General features: G+C 43.0%; 1 protein-coding gene across 15 annotated transcripts in view; it reads left to right on the top strand.

Annotated features, from left to right (window-relative positions):
• Positions 1–16,581, top strand: part of LOC111249512 (uncharacterized) — a 202,180-nt gene that overhangs the window by 33,752 nt on the left and 151,847 nt on the right. The window lies entirely within an intron of this gene.

The following is a 16,581-nucleotide window of genomic DNA, read 5'->3' as shown; positions in this document are numbered from 1 at the left end:
TTTTTTAAATGACTTATGAAATGAAAAGGTTACAATAATTTTGTTAATTGTTGATAGCAACAATTGGAATGAATCGCGTTGCCAGACGGCAGCAACTACAGCCAGTACCAACCCTTTGAGGCATTGCCACAGATCTTACAGGACATTTTTTCTTTTTTTTTTTTAATTGAACGGTGTTGTCGAGTTCGATCTATTTGGCGTGATAAATAATTTTATAAATGGCTCGATTTTGTTGCGTCTCACGGAAAAGTTTTTCAGGGGTCGAGCAAATCTGTCTTTGTCAATCTGTCTGGCAACCGAATTTCGAACGTTACTTATAGCCGTCTGTGTTCAAATGCTATTGAACTCTTAGGTAATGCTTGGTTTTTGGCAAAATCATCGCTATTTAAGTGTCGCTGTTACTCGACCTCTGCAATTACTTCATCAGTTTTCTGATCGACCCTGAAGATGACTACATGAATCCCATTGAATTTTTCAGGATGAAAATAACAGAGCCATCTTTAAACAGTGTCTTCCGATAACTGATATTGACTATAAACAATACATTTACTACTGCCAAATTTCAGCTTTCGAACCTTACCTTAAATATCTGACCTTGACACAAACCAGCTAGAAAATGGTCAATACTTCTTCGACGATTCAGTATGTAGATTATATATGCGTGTGTTCAGTAGGCAAGTGACTGTTGGTGACTGCGTCTGTTGGCCAGCTCTCCCACGAGCCCTGCTCACAAATTCCCCGTATCCGTCCGCCTTTCTTTCTCGAAGTAGACTCCTCATGCAAAGCGTTTGGCTATTTGACGATGGTTATAAGAACTACGGCGTTGCCTTCTGAGCATGCAACGTTACCACGTCCCCTGCCACCGTTACAAGTGCGACGCCATGACGGCGACTCCCATGGGTAGCTACAGAAGGACAAAGTAGCTGTTTCCCTCTTGGACTTCTCGTGTTTTACCCTCCGGGCTTTGTTGGTTGACTTCTTTGCTCGCTGAGTTCGTTCGTTCGTTCGTTCGTTCGTTTGGCTGTTTGTCCAGCCGCCTCCTGCTTTCTACTTTTGGCAACGCGAGCTCGGCTGTTTTCCACGGTCTTGGCGATCTCCGGTAGAAGAGGCTCATAGCTTGTGCAAAGCAGTTCTCGACTCGAATAAGCTTTGGCTAGGCGAGAAAGGCACCGCGGGCAAGCGGTATGAGCCGGGCCCGAGGGGCAGTTCCCCAGAATAACTCGCAGTCGCCTACTTGAAGGCCAACTACTCGACCGGTCCCATGACGTCCAGCAATAGCGTTCGTTTGTCTCGCATTCGTCCGGCCAGGCTTACTACTATCGTCTGACGTAGAGGCGCCCAGCTTGGTTTCTCTGCTAAACTCTCCGGCTTTCAATGCTGTGGAAGGACGGGCGAAGTAGGGAAGCGGGTTGAGAGTAGCCGGAGATGGGGATCAAAGCGGGTGTCGTCGGCCAGGAAAGTACGAACCGGTTACCCAATCTGCGAAGGAGAAAAAGCAGGCCAACGCTACCCCGGCCGCCCCCGCCTAAAGACCAGCACAATGTTGCTCCGGTGCGCGCCAGAGTGAAAGTGACCATAGAACAGTAGGCAGGGGCCCCGAACTGTGTGCTAGCAGGAGCCGCACGCAGTATGGATACAACGGTCCCACTACTGATAAATGTAATGTCTGACTCGCGCTATCTAACGGGACGATGCAGCCAAGATGAAAGTCCGACTTACCCTACGCTGTTGGCAGCTTCAGCAGCGGCTGCACGATAACGGGAACCAGAATCCCTGTGTTAAAGGAAGAGCGCCTGCTCCTTGGAGCCCAAAATCCCACCCTTGGACTTTATGCGCCGCTGAGTGCCAAGATAATTGATCCTATTTGATTTTGATTATTGCAAATCAGTATGAAGAGATCGACTACATCAATATACATAACGGAGCAGAAAGGGGCAATACTTTACCTTCTACTAGAAATATGCGCGACGACTACGAATGCGCGTGACTTTTGCAAAGGTAAATTACTTCTACGCGACTATTATAATCAATTCAAGTTAATTGATCCCGCCATCGCTGGTTATATCACTTAAAAGCACTATCGTCCAGACCTGTATAGAACACATAAAAAGTATGAATGTGCTCAAGCTCCCCGCTAACAATACAAAGTCGCATGCTTGCTTTTCTTACTTCATTTTATAGTGCTTTGTAATTTGTATTTGAATAGGCAAAAAAGGCTGGAAACAGATGCCAGAGATCACAGTCGCGTTATTCCGCTGTATTATCAAAGACCTAGAAGGTCGTCTTTTATTCATTGCTTCATACAACTTTACCCTTATGGGAAATTACAGAGGTTTTCACGTCCTACTAAGTTCTTCGAACGGCCATATGCATTTATAGATAATAATCGCATCTACTACGAGTCTGCACTGTGCGTTTATTGACATATTTCCGAGACTTTTTGAAAGCCATTTTATTCCAATGTGTTGTATTTATGTCTCGTTCACTTAATGACAACCAGGCCGATAAGAAGCGCTGAAAACATGTTTAGGGTGAGGACGTATAGTGATATAGATGGTTGAAGTGTATTCTGTGAGCTGCATTTATAGATGCTATTCATCGACCTTGGTGTCACTCAGCTAGCTTACATAGCTGAAATATATGCATATATACATGCACATAAAAAAATATGCCTTAATATACTAAAAACAAAAACTAATATATTATTAATGACAATTATTAAAGTCCTTCGATTACTTATGCTGCTATATACTTGGTGGCGTGAACTTAATCAAACAAAAGCTACAAAGTGCGTTTCTCATTCAAGGCCCTCTGACTTAATCGCCGACTATTATGATCGATGACCTGGTAGTGTCAGTGTTTCTAGTGACTCTAACTTTTGTCTCGAATGTAATGTCCGCCACTCTCCGTTACGAAGCGCCTCAATCAATCTCATTGCCGTATTTTTTTCTCTGTTTTTTTTCAAGCTCTTGGCTTCGATCTCTTTCCTTTCTAGTTCCTTTGCTCTTCCCGGCCCTGTCGAAAAAAAAGACAGCGAAGGAAAAAAGTTCCCTGATTTGAACTATCTTTTCTGTTTTGATGTTAAGTCGGAATATTGAGCTTGTGACAAAAAATCCTCTTTCTGTTGAAATTGGAGTGACAGTAGACATTAACAGCGCCCACACCAGCCGACGATACACTCCTTATACCAGCCAGGGGATAAAAGTATAGTAGGTCTCATAACTTACCCTGCTGTCGGCGGCTCTAGACTCCTTGAACTGTGAATTCTTGCCTCTACTGAGTGTATGTATCACTGCGCCATCACTACGGACTACCAGCAGAAAGGCTAGATCGTCTCCACTATATGCGTGCCCCAAACTGTCCGACAGGCGAGGAAAGGCCTAGAACCATGGTCGGCAATACTATAGAGGAAGGAGGTGGATAAGATAGACCCGCTGGGAAGAGACGTAGCTTGGAGGCGAGACGGAGGGCACGAAGAGGAACGTGCGGTTAGTCGCTGGTGCGAGAAGCCTGTTTCGGCCGATGACAGTGCCATGGATATTCTCCGATCGAGAGTGCACTGCTCAGAGCAGTCGGTCCTCACTGACGATTAGCTGGACAAGCGAGGACGATAAAACGGCTCCAATAAAGCATTCCCGTACGGTTAGGCGTGTAAGCAGGGGGGGGGGGAAGGGGAGGGGGAGGGATACATGAGGATGAATGGAGCCCAACACTAGGTAGGAGCTCCTCCTAAATCGACTTGAAGACTAGCCACGGCAAGCGGCAGCGCCAACAGTAGCAATCTAACGCGTCAATCTGTCTCTAGTTATGTTGAGGCCAGCAGAGTGGGGTGACGAGCGCGGCAGCAGTAGGAAGACAGGCCAAAAGCAGAACGAATATGAGAGAGGGAAAGACCAGACACTAAATGGAAATAAATACTTCGTAATGAAATTCCTTAAAAGACCATCGGCTGGACGATAGGCAAAATATATACACACGCGCGCACGGAAAAAACAAGTAAAAGCGGGATAGAACGAGTTTAAGAATGGACACAACAGAGTAGGCGACAGGAAAGGCGGTGTACTAATGACTACAGTTGGCAAAGCGATTCCTGGCTTAGACTGCGGTAGCAGTAGCATGAGTGGTAACAGAGAGATGTCCTGTGTCATACCATGTACTAACCCATATTATATATACGTGTTCCGAATTGATTTACCGATCAATGCAGTCTCCTGCATCTGTTCGAAGGCCACTGGTCGCTCGAATTGTAGTGACCTACCCCCGTTATAGGTTGGGTGAATTATAAGCATTGTGATTAGTCGCGAGCGAAATGAGGTGATCAGTAGGCCCGCAAAGGTAGAGGTTGGCTGGTTAACTGGCAACAAACAGAGATATAGTTTTCAGCTTTTGTAGATCCATCTTGCAGAGCCCTCAAGTCAATGAAGTTCCGCTAGACAAGTCGTTTTTGTAAAATGAATATGAAACGAGTGAAGATGCCACAATATATTGAGTCGACTTCGGCTGGCTGATTATGCCGGCATTGCTCTTGCAACAGCGTTTATTGGGTATTGGATTCGGCCCGTTTAGCGACAAGTAGTGCAAACTGCAAAATCCACCAACGCCATTGCTATATGTAAAACTGTATGCAGAATGCAGATGGAGCAAAGTATGACAGGCTACGTGCTAGTTCCATGAACATGCTACATATTATACTTACGCAGAGGCTACATATAGAAATAGTTTTGCAGTCGGAAAAAAGATTCAGCGAAGCATACCATCCCTTCAAGTAATTGCCTCTTGTTGTTTTATGTATGGTTGCGTGATTCCGTTAGGTTTCGATCCTAGTTTAGGATATCATAAAATTAGGTAAAATTCTGCTTGCTGTACCCTGAACAAGTTTAATACGACTCCATTATAATACATGTTATAATGATATTATGCGGTTTCCGTCTACAACCGTTACCTTGTAAAGCCGTTCTTCACTGACCCTTAAAACATGATCGAGAATGATTGATCAAATGTTTCCGCCGTTCTAGGGCTTATATACATAATTTATAACTTTGTGGAGTCTCTGAGGTCGTCTAGAAAGAAATAGACAAAGGTTATTAAGTGCTCTCTTCATAGATTTGTCGGACAGAATTCTATCTTAGACACAGCGCCGTATTGACAGCCGAATTGATGAGAAGACTTACATTGCACCACGGTACTTTTATTAACTAGAAAAAAGCGGAAATTCTCATATTTTAAAGCAACGAAGACCGAACACACTGTAAATGACGTCAATCAGTAATAGGGGTACGAAATTGTTTCTCAATTCCGATAGCCAAATAAAGGGTCATTACGAATATTATGGTTTGTGCATGTATCAAAAGCTTCATTGAGAGGGGCGTTATTATAAAATAAGAGCCTTCAAAATATAGACACATCTGGCATGTTAGCTGTGTCCACTTTTATTAGAAAGTTAAAATAAACCATTGATTTAAATGGTATCACACAGATATGGAACGATTATGAGCCCAGATGTGCAGCAAAAAAATTCCAATGGAAGTTACGCTTTGTAACGTTAATATATAATTCTCAACCGAACTGTTCTGCTCACGGCATTTATTGGCCATTTTTGTAAGACCGGATCATAACGGGGTTAAAGCAATTTTCATCGATGTAAACCCCGCTGCGGTACTACTATTGGTACTACAACCATACGAAATCGTACAATAGGCACATAACACCTCGCGACAAACCCAGATTTCATTTATTACACTAGTAGATTTTATGCTGTCGGCATATATTGCTTGAATTTATCAGTCAAACAGCGTAATACCATGAGAACTAATTCTGGGCAGTGTCACAATAATCGTACGATGGAACTTTCTTGGGTTATCAATATCTGCTTACGAATACAGGCACGGACGAATCGTTGATGGGTGCCTGCAAAACAGTATCATATTAATCTAATAATGAAATCATGTTCTTATGCTGCATCGTTATGCAGTCAATGAGGCTTGATGGCTAAATCGACAGTAAGCTACTCCGTTTCGTGACGCCTCTTTAATACTGCCATTTAGACAAAAAAACATATACAATGGCAGTGCAATGCAGTTTTCATCTTGAAAAAGGTAAATGCTGATAGAGGCAGATCTAATCAGGCTAAACTTTCAATTGGGGGTTGTAGATGGAACAAAGGGAACAAATACTTTACGATTTTTGGTAGCGATCCGCGGATATTAATATCGCACTACTTTCAGCCCTCACAGCCAAGGCGAGTTAAATGTTCAGCTCGACGCAGGGCATACTGGCAGGGGGTACTAGAATTTTAACGTAAGTGAAAAAGATGTTTCGATGGCGAGTCTTCAAAGATGTCCGTTAAGCGATAGCTCGCCTCGGCCAAGTTCATCTTCTTTTTTTGCTTCGCTCGTTAGTTGGTTCGAGAATTCGAACGGGTTTTCTAGAAAATGGCAGGGGAACAAAAGGGGATGAGTAGGCACCAAGGTTTGCTGGGAGCTGCCGCTACATGCAGGAGCTCGCGTATCGTGCCTGCTCCTCGGGCGCCATCACCGTTGCAGCCATCTGCTTGTCTGGTACTGGCCAGCTATTGCTCTAACTGCTGCTGACGGGAGCTCAATATGTAAATGATATTGCTAAACAGCGCTACTGTATACTGCTGACTGGACTCCAAGCAGTACAGGCTGCAGGAGCTATCCTGCTTCCCTACAAACCGGCTCGCTACTACAAGCTTGGATCAGCATATGGCACAGATCTTAGCTATCTTAGAGGCACCTTCGCGATGCGAGACGCAACGACGCCATAGGACGGAATCGGCCGACTCAAAGGATCCCAGATCATACGAATTGGAAGGACGACGACGACGGCTGCACTAGCGGCAGCTCTGGGAGGGTAACTTTTAGAGTCCCCGGCGCCGCCATATGAAGAGGAGGACGATGAACGACCTTTTTCTGCTCCCTGGAGTCTCACGGCTAGACCGACGCCGTCATGTGGAGGGTCCTCCATTCTTGAGCCTTGGCATTGGCGCCTTTAGCTGCTGCTATTCAGACGCTTGCACCTCAATCCTTCAGCTTATCATGTTCAAGTTGAACAGCGAAGAAGCTCTTTCAAACGTCCTTTAGGAAAGCGCGGCTGCAGGACGAAAAACGGTGCAACTATTGTTGTATTTTTCTTCTCAGCGGCCCACTCTTCACCTTATCAGCAGACTTTATTGTGTCTGTGTCTGCTGAGGTTATAGTGCACGGACACGATCTCGGATAAGAATAAACCTAAAAAAAGAAAGCGTTTTGGCTAACATGGTGAAACGTCTAGCTGCTGTAGCCGTGTAGTCGTTAAGTTTTGTTTAACTTTGGCGATGCTTGATACGCCATAGTAGTTAAGAGTGCAGGCTTCTAAATACAGGTGCACACTACCTGAAGCTCATTTTCAAAATGATATCACAGACAATGGCTCTTGCAACATTATTTACATATCAATGCGCCAGGCATATGGGAGTACTTTGATGAATAAATGTAACAACAATATACCGAAAATATAGTGCATATTGTTTTGAGTTATATTATTGTACATTACACGAATTATGCAATATATTTTGGATTCTCTATGTTGTGCAAAAATATGGAGCACTTGATTTTGGAGCTCGCGTTTTTGGTAAATGCAATTGCATTTTGAGTAAAAGGGACTATGATTATTGACAAGAGAATAGTAATACTTAAGCATCTCTAAGAATTGCGTAGTTAAATATAGGTTAGCAGATTAACTAGACATAAAAAAAAGTCGATTCACCATACATAATCGGCCTTTTGATATTGCACACAACCGTTCTACAATATATAATACGCAGCAGACTTTCTTTACACAGCATATTAAAGGGAAATTACTAAATTCCTGAACAACCAGTCCATATTCTACAATCACAATAGATGCTTCTCTCCTACCGATGAAGTAGCTACCTCAGACCTCATTTCAAAGTTCCTTCTTTCGGACTGTAGTCGTCTGTTAGAGTTTGAGATTCTTCAGTAACATGTGCTCAGAAAGAATAGCGAGTTGAAGTAACCTTTAGTATTAAAGTGTTTAAAGGGTGCCGCCGAAGAGAAGCAATCACAAGGACAAATAGGAAAAAGAAAAACAATTTTTTGGACGGGGTAGGGATGCGCCTTAAGAGTAGTAGAAACCAAGCCTGCTTACGGCGCTGAAAATGGTTCGACTGTGAACTGGCGTCTGCAAAACCAGCTCTTCTGATGGTATCAGCACTAGTAGTAGCAGCACGCGGATAGTTACGTTAATCCTGAGATGTCAATTATAGCGGTTTTCATTTTTGTGAGATACCACCTCACTTCTAACAGTAACGGAAGAAAGGCAAAAAAAAGAGCGTAGGAGAGGGGGCCACCAGCGAAGATCAAGGGAAAAATGGAAGATACAGGGAGCAGATAAAGGAAGAGCTAGAGAAAAACAGATGAGAACAAGGTGATAGAAATATTAACGAATGACGGAGAGAGGGACCAGGAGATATGGCTGGGTCAGAAAGGAGAAATTAAACAGGAGAAGTTGGCGTGCGTAGAATAAGTGACAGTGAAAGAACATAACGAGGATACTAGGCTAGAAAAAGGATAAAAATGATAAAGATCTGAAGCAGAATGAAGGGAAGGTGGTTAGCTGTTCTAATCGAGCGGAATGAAGGAAACGACAATAAAAGACACTGACCAGCCAAAGTGAATGAACCGGGTGAGACAAAAAGGAGAGACAACGAAGGACACATAAAGAACGGGAGAAATGAGCAGAGAAAAACAGAAAGGTGGAGGTCGATAGAAAAGAGCCAACCAGACGAAAAGCGAAAGAGAAGATTACGTAGGCTTTTTACCCATGACGTGGTACCCGTCCGAGAAACCCTGAACTTTGTAAATCAAGGAAAGCTATTTCTGTTAATTCTAGGGAAAATGGTACGCCTTAACCGAATAGAGGGAATGTCCAACTAAAGTGAGAGAAACAGGACAAAAGCAGAGCACAGAAAGGAAATGCAAGGGAGGCAAGGCATAGAAATGTAAAAAGTGAAATTACGGCGCAGGCCACGCTAGACGGGACACAATTGTTAGGGAAAGGCGGAACGAAAATGACAGAAAGGAAGACATAGAAAAAAAAAAGCACAAAAAAGGCATGTATTTAAAGGTGTCAGAACGAGGAGAATTCAGGCTCGAAAGTTCCTTGAAGGAAGAGCTAGGTAAGGATGGATGAGTGGAAAGGGGATGAACGGAAGTGTACCAAAAACACAAGAACTTTGCAATAAAGTCCATGACGAACTCTGTGCTTCCTCTATAGTTTCCAGTATTGGATGTTTCTTTAGATGCAGTGAATGTAGGGTAGCGCGCTCTCCGTCTGGCCATCAAGGCCCCTTTACATTCTTCGGGAAAAGAGACAGAGAGAAAAAAACATGGGCAGGTATACTTATACAGAGGCAAGAGGTACGTACTCGGAGCGCTCCAAGAGAAAAAGGAAGTAAAATGTGCGAGCAAAGTGGATAGCAGCGAACAGTTCCTAGCCTGAAGCGACATTACTCAGTTAGATTGCTCTAGACTTGAACCTCGTTTTGCTACTGCGTCTACCTCGTACTTAGCTTTTTATACTTAGCTTGCGGAGCGGGACGTCGGCAATAGTGGTCGCGGAATGATATGAAATTATGAAACAACGCGACTGTACCCACAACAAGGAAAATCTTTCGGTGGCACGACCATCATTGTGCCGAATATTCGTGCCGACCTTTGCTGTGGGCCACGGGCAAGGCTATGTAAGGGGCAAGCTGTGCTGAGAGGAGGAAGCAAGGGGGCTTTCTTCAACAATTTAGTGTACTCACTAGGGAGCAACTTGAAAAACTTTTAGTCGGGAGATGCTTAAAAGCGTCTGACCAAATAACTGCTTACTCTTTCCGCATCCAGGGGAATTGTAAAGTTCTTCGTGGGGACTATCAATTAGCAAGGCTTGCTTTTGCAGACGAAGACGTATGCGCTTTGATCAAACAAAAGGATTTTTCTTTCGATTCCAAACAAGATTATCTTAGATTGACGATGGATGACCAATGTTAAAAGCGGCTTGAAATCATGTGCATAAGAGGGGTACGGCCATGCCTTTAGGTCCGGCACCTACAATAGGGGTTAGCCTAGAGCCCTACTGGTAAACAGTAGCGATGCAAATAAGTTTTGCATCAAGTCACTGACAAATTATAATTGATTGCGACATGTTTAAACTGTTTGTGGCATTTCAGTTATTATCATTAACAAAACGTTTACCGTTTAACCATTCTATGTCTTAGCACGCATGTATCTGCATTAACGTTAAGCCATGCTACACCTGATTGAAGTAATGGGGCGGGTAATCAGATGTATCTACCTGATGTCGGTGCAAACGAATGAGTGTATTATCCTTGTAATTTTGGCGAGTCATACACAGTACGCATCGTATTGGGGAGCAGCAACCAGCATTTTAAATCAGGCATGGCCATAGTTTTTAGCATATAAACTAAGTCAAGCCTAAGTATTTTCAAATAAAAATTCAATACGAATTACCCGATATTGCTGTATTCGTTCCTCACTATAAATCACTGTATCACTGCGCCTCCGACATGTTTGAGTTTGTTGAGGATAGGATATATTCAGTTTTCGCCGTTGTATACTGTCTATATAATAGATTATGAGCAAAGAAAAAATCAGATCGTGCCCATTAAACAGGCTACACTCCAGATTCGGTTACAAAGCCTATGCCCATACTTCCCTTAAGGTCGTAATGAAAAGCTAACGTCAAGGGCTAAGTAATATGGACAAGAGTGCATGTAATTTTCGGCAGTTTTCGCTAACGTGTGTGTCCATCATTTCACGTGTTTTGGATAGAGCTTGGTCCACTGGACGTTACATCTGCAAACTCAATTCGATATCTTATGATTACTGAATTTTGTATACGGTTCATACATGGCACATCTTGTTAGCCTTTTACCAATATAATGGCTCTATTTGCAGAGCTTTGTTATATATAACGATTAAGTTACTCAGAAATTAAGAGTCCTTTTTACCTAACGAGTTCTAATTCGAATTAATAAAAAAATTGATATATAAAAATATATTTTACTTTTCGTATCTGTCCAATAAGATATTTATTCAGCCGGTTTTTAAGACCTTCGTTGTCTAGTGCCTTAGTAGGACTTTCATTTGCGAGTGATCCGACAAACATGTAATCCGTTGGCGCGATCTCTGGTGAATATAAATGTGGAGGACCTTCCCACTGGAACTAGCGACCTATTTACTATGTGTGGCCTGACTTTTCGTAGAAATCACTGTCTTGCCTTGTCCATTATTGACTCGACACGACGCGATCACATAAACTTGTTAAAATTGTGCCTTTCTCAAGCCCCCGCACTGCACGAGTCCCTCTAAACGCGAACCATGGTCGCTTTCCTATGGAGATTTTAGTCAAGCTTGGGCTAAGGTAAGTCTGCCACCATTTCTCCTCACCCGAACAAATCCTGGAATCCTATGACTGTAGTCTTATAAGGCTCGATGCCAGGGTGAGGTGCTCACAGACAATGGCAGAGCGTAAGACGTCTCAGTATCTTCAGTGCTTTACTCAATTTGTAGAGCGCCTAGGTTTCTAAATTTTCAGTAAAGCTTTAAGGTTGTTACGTGACGGCGACGCATCTTTTTGGTCAGTTCATGAGTTAATGTTTTCCTACAAAGGCGCCTTAAGATTGTTTCTACCGGCACGAAGTTGCTGATCGGAACATGATTCATCCGCCTGTTTAGAGATGCCATTACTACCAGAAAATGTAATCATCCAGAAATATCTCGATTTCTTTCAGTAGCTTTTTGATGTTTGCAAAAACCGAAATGTCGTAGATATCGGAAGTGCACTTTTTGTCTTTTAACCAGGCACACTCGTTTGTGGAGTTTAAGCTCGAGATGAAATTTAGTTTATTACACAACTTAGTTGAGACAGGCGTATGAGAAAAAAACCCGCTTTAGAACGGTGTACAGAGGCGAACAGACACTGGGAAGGGACGGCACGGAAACGGGCAAACGCTTTTCCAAAAGTCTAACAAGAAGAATTGAGCACACACAGATTATTACGTAACGACCATTGTAACGATCCTTTATTAGAAACAGGCTCCTCTCACTCATACATGCTAGGCAAAGCATGCTTTGCATCTGATTTTTTTTCCCTGTGCCTAGTTCTCCTAATACTTCGAATCATCTAGTGAGAACAGGGTACTTTGGCTCAATTACGATTCGAATATAAACGTATATTTTTGTTACCTTTATTTCTATTTCTGCCAAATAAATAAGCAATGTCACGGATTCGGCCAACACATAGCTCTAGAGATTCATTACTTTGCTCAATTGTTCACTAATTTTTTCCTATTTATTCAATGGCAGCTTGTGTAGTAGTAACTCATTACTTTATGCTTACAGGCTATAAAGCGCTGGGGAGTTAGGCATATCTCAGTGCACCGACTCGAGTTTGTATAGCAGACAGCCACAGGTTAAGCGAGCAACGCGAGTTTTACTATCGTGTGCTGTAGGTTTTTTGACCTAGCACTTCTTGGCTTCACTAAAAGGCCATTTGGAGACCGTCATTAAGAAACCATTGTGTGCTATTAGGGAATCATTTAGAGTTTATCTTAGAACAATCAAGTCAATTTGAAGATTATGTTAACCCTCTCCACTAGACATCGCAACGTATACGGCGTAAACGATCATGTCATCTCGATAGTTTCGGAACTAAGCAGCCTAATTAAAGTAATTAGTGAATTTAGTGGGGGGCACAATGTTCCCCTGCAAAGAAACTGTGTATTGAAATATGGGAACAGTTAATATATTTGATATATATAATCAAAACACAGATGTGGATTTACGATGGTACTTTAGGTATGTGAATGAATCCTTCCTTGTTCCAGGCCACTTTCCATGCAAAAAAAAAATAGGGGTTCCATTGGTTTTTATCGTGATGCACGGAAAAAATGTTGGTTCATGTGAAAATTTCGGAACGGTATGTAGTTTTTACATAGTTCGGCTCTTGTAAGCTTGCCAGTTCGAACTATAACGCTTCAGACAGTGCTCACAGCGACCAGACCCTATCAAATTGAATGTCGGCCATAAAGTAAAAAGCTACATGTTCAGCATACAGAGTCCCAAGGTTAGTGCTACACAGGTTTTGATATAGCTCAAGGCTCAACCGTATTGAAGGATACGAACTCAAGTAAATCAATGAAGATTGACAATTTTTCGTAGGGTTATCCGCCATCGGCGCAATCTAACAACTCTTGTATATATAGTGTCGTTATTAGCAGATCTATATGAGTGCTGGCGCGATCTGTAACGTCCTTGTGGAATCTAAGCCCGCGTTATCGAAGAAAAATTGTTTTCGTGGAGAAGTGGAGTTCATCAACCATCGAACCTAAAGCTTTAAAAGCCTCGAACTTTTAGAGCTTAGAAATCTAAAATTAGAAATTTGCACCGTTAAACTAACGTCCGAACATTTGGAGACTAAATATTACTTAACATAAATCTGTAAAAGTAATGAACAGCATACGGTTGGTTAATCATTGTTGCCGTTAGTCGCAGACGACAATCCCATAGCCTGGCACAGCTAACGTTCATTCAAGGGTGTGCCTAGTTTCGAGCAGTGATCAATTTAAGGAATAACTTAGTTAGGTTAAGAAGTTCCGTCCTTAGTTTGTTTCGTGTGATTATGGACGGTTCAGTGGTTTGTACCTTAAATCCACTGACTTCTGATAGTTATGTAAACGTGGCACGATCGCCCGAAAACTGCCAGTTTTGACCTCCCTCTGTACGGCGCAATCGGTTGCAATGAAGCAACATGAAGTTTTTTTAAATGTACCGCCGTGGGCGTCGAACAGTGGTATGCCATAAAAATAACCAGTTGTTGATGAGAGGTAGTATATATCAGACGAATGTTTATGGAGACAGTTCCCTTATTCACGCTTTTTAAAAACATTTCCGAAAGTTTAAATATGACGACAGAATATGAAGTCAGAAATCAGACAAGCAAAATACGATATGGGACGGTATTTCTAGGATGAGGTTACACTTAAAGACTATGTGTTGTATAAATATATATATATAACATATTGCCATAAAAAATGTTCTCCCGCATGACTGCCGTGTTAGTAATCTCAGCGCAGTATGTAGGCCTGTGCTTGTGAGCGTGCCGTAGAACTTAATCCGAGAACATCATTTCTGCAGGAACCGACATCGTTATTTTCGGCGAATGGAAAGACAGATCCGGAGCTACGTATAATTTTACGACAGTACAACGACAGCCATAGAGCAATGAATATCGATCGAATTGAAAGAATGAAACGTTTTTTCCTATATCCTGAGCCACAGTTGCTTGTGCACGTATCTAGGCTGCAATTGTTCATGAAACATTGGTCTATTTCTGCGTACTATAATTGAGCCGTAGTTGGTCCTGATTGGGAAAGGATTATTTTGACCCTACTTTTCTCCCTTTTTGTCTAATATTGAGTCACTCTGATGTCATCAATGTATTGTCTGGAAATCAGAATCCTGCATAGAGTGCAGATGGCACGCTAATGGGAACGAGGAGTATGATCATTTTTCATTTTTACTTCGTCTAAACTCCCTCTCTCTCTCTTCGTTCCTCCCCGTCTCTATCTCTCGCTTATTCTTTCTCTGGAGCTTATCTTCTATACCATTTTTCTGGTGGATTTGCCTTACGGTCGTATTTTGTTTGTCACCTTTATCTCAATCACTTGATGACTCATTGGCACAGCGCTCTCTTTTGATGAAGGCTGTCACTCGCCTCTGAGGTGTAAAAATAGTGGCTTCAATACTATCACCAACCTCCGGCCATCGCCAAAAGCGACAACAACAGCAGCAACATCAGTTGCAAGTATATTAGCTTCAACAGTAAGCAACACTTACTAATAACAGCGCCAATAACAACGATGCTAACGTAGACACCCGCGCGCACATACACGGGTGAGGGCAAATAAGACGGTTGTAGAAGTTAAACTTTCCATTAATCCCCTGTTAAGTAATAAAGGATAACTTTTTGTATGTGTTGCTGTTAATTTCCGGCTTAACATTTATTACCGTGCAGTGCGGCGCTGCAAGCTAGCACGAGCCGCCATCTCCCGCTCACTGTCCCTCTCGTCAGCAGAAGACCCTCGTAGCGGCTGTGACAACAACGCAGCTGACAGCGTTGCTAGACAATACATTCAAGACACAGAGCTTTAAGCTGCACTGCTTCAGATAATGGCCGGCTGGACCAGAAGGCAATAGCAGCAGCAAGAGTATAGGCAGCGGTTCAGGCTGTCGACGGCAGTAGTTACTCACGCCACCTGTACAGCCGCTGCCGGCGCGCGAGAGACAAGCTAATATTAACTATGACTTCCCAATGGAGCACGCAGCTTTTTAGTCTCGATTGGTACTGCTATCGAGAAAAGACCGCTCACTTCACCGCCGAGAACTTTTCTGGTTCGAATCCACAAATGCTACTATTTTCTCTCTGTCGTATCGTATTTTGTGTCAGCAGGCACTCACTTTGTTATTGAAAGCCGTGGCTATAGAATAAGAATCTGCTGGTGGTCTCCTCTCGGACTACCGGACGCATAGCTCGCGAGGTTTGAGTGCGAAGCAGCTAATTAGACGATGATCTGGTTAGAATCAACAATGGGCACAAACGGTAAGGAGTGTCCTAACGGTTGCTGCCGATGCCGTTATTTCTTGCGTAGTTCTCTCTGTCTTCACTGTCAACAAACGGCATTGTTGGGTAGCGGTAAATGGATTTGGTGTTTGAGCAAAGGAAAGAGGTCGGATGGCACAAGCTCGTTCGCTCCTCTGTCCGCTTATACCCGTCTGTTGATGCAAATTCTAGTGTTTCCTTTGGTTTTTCCATGTTTCCTCAAGAACATTTAGGATGGTTTCCCCCGTTTGTTAACACGATCGGTGTGTTAGCCTGGTTGATGGCAACTGCTCTCTAAAACTGGGCGTCGGGTCCAATGTACGTTTGTAACTGCAAACATTTATACATACATGGATATAGGCAGAAGGAACCAATGTTTGCTAGACCAGCAGACCGGTGACATAGTGCGATTATATAGGCGCTACAACAAATAATAGTTGGGAGTTTATAGCCGTTTAAGGAAGGAAGGTACTAAGAAGAAATGAGTGCGGCCTTTTTACACATTTGGTGAGGGTTTAGAGCGTAAATGGGAGAGCAAAAATGGCAACGACAGGTTTTGCTTGGCTTCTTCTACTGAAAAGCGCTAGCATTCTCTCTTTCCACTGGGGCAAAAGCGAAGAAAGCTTCATCCCCCATGAGTCTGCTACCTAAGGATGTCTTTGTATGTCGTATGCTATAGTATCATCGTAAAGTGTTTATCCACCCTTTCTCCCCAAGGACTGCCAGTGCCGTCTACCTGAGGGAATCTCTATTGCTGTCATCGTTGCTGCCGTCGCGACACCCCATTTCCCTGTATCGTTGCTTTCCTTTCGTTTTCCTAGGACAGCCGTGCTGCTACAGATACCAAGTTCTTGCCTTTCCCTCCCGCGGGGCTTCAGTGACTAGTACACC

Source organism: Varroa destructor, unplaced genomic scaffold (genome assembly GCF_002443255.2).
Source record: "Varroa destructor unplaced genomic scaffold, Vdes_3.0 BEIS01000001.1, whole genome shotgun sequence".
NCBI classification, from domain to species: domain Eukaryota; kingdom Metazoa; phylum Arthropoda; class Arachnida; order Mesostigmata; family Varroidae; genus Varroa; species Varroa destructor.
Note: the sequence above shows the minus strand (reverse complement) of the source record. Positions and strands in the feature narration are given on the sequence as shown.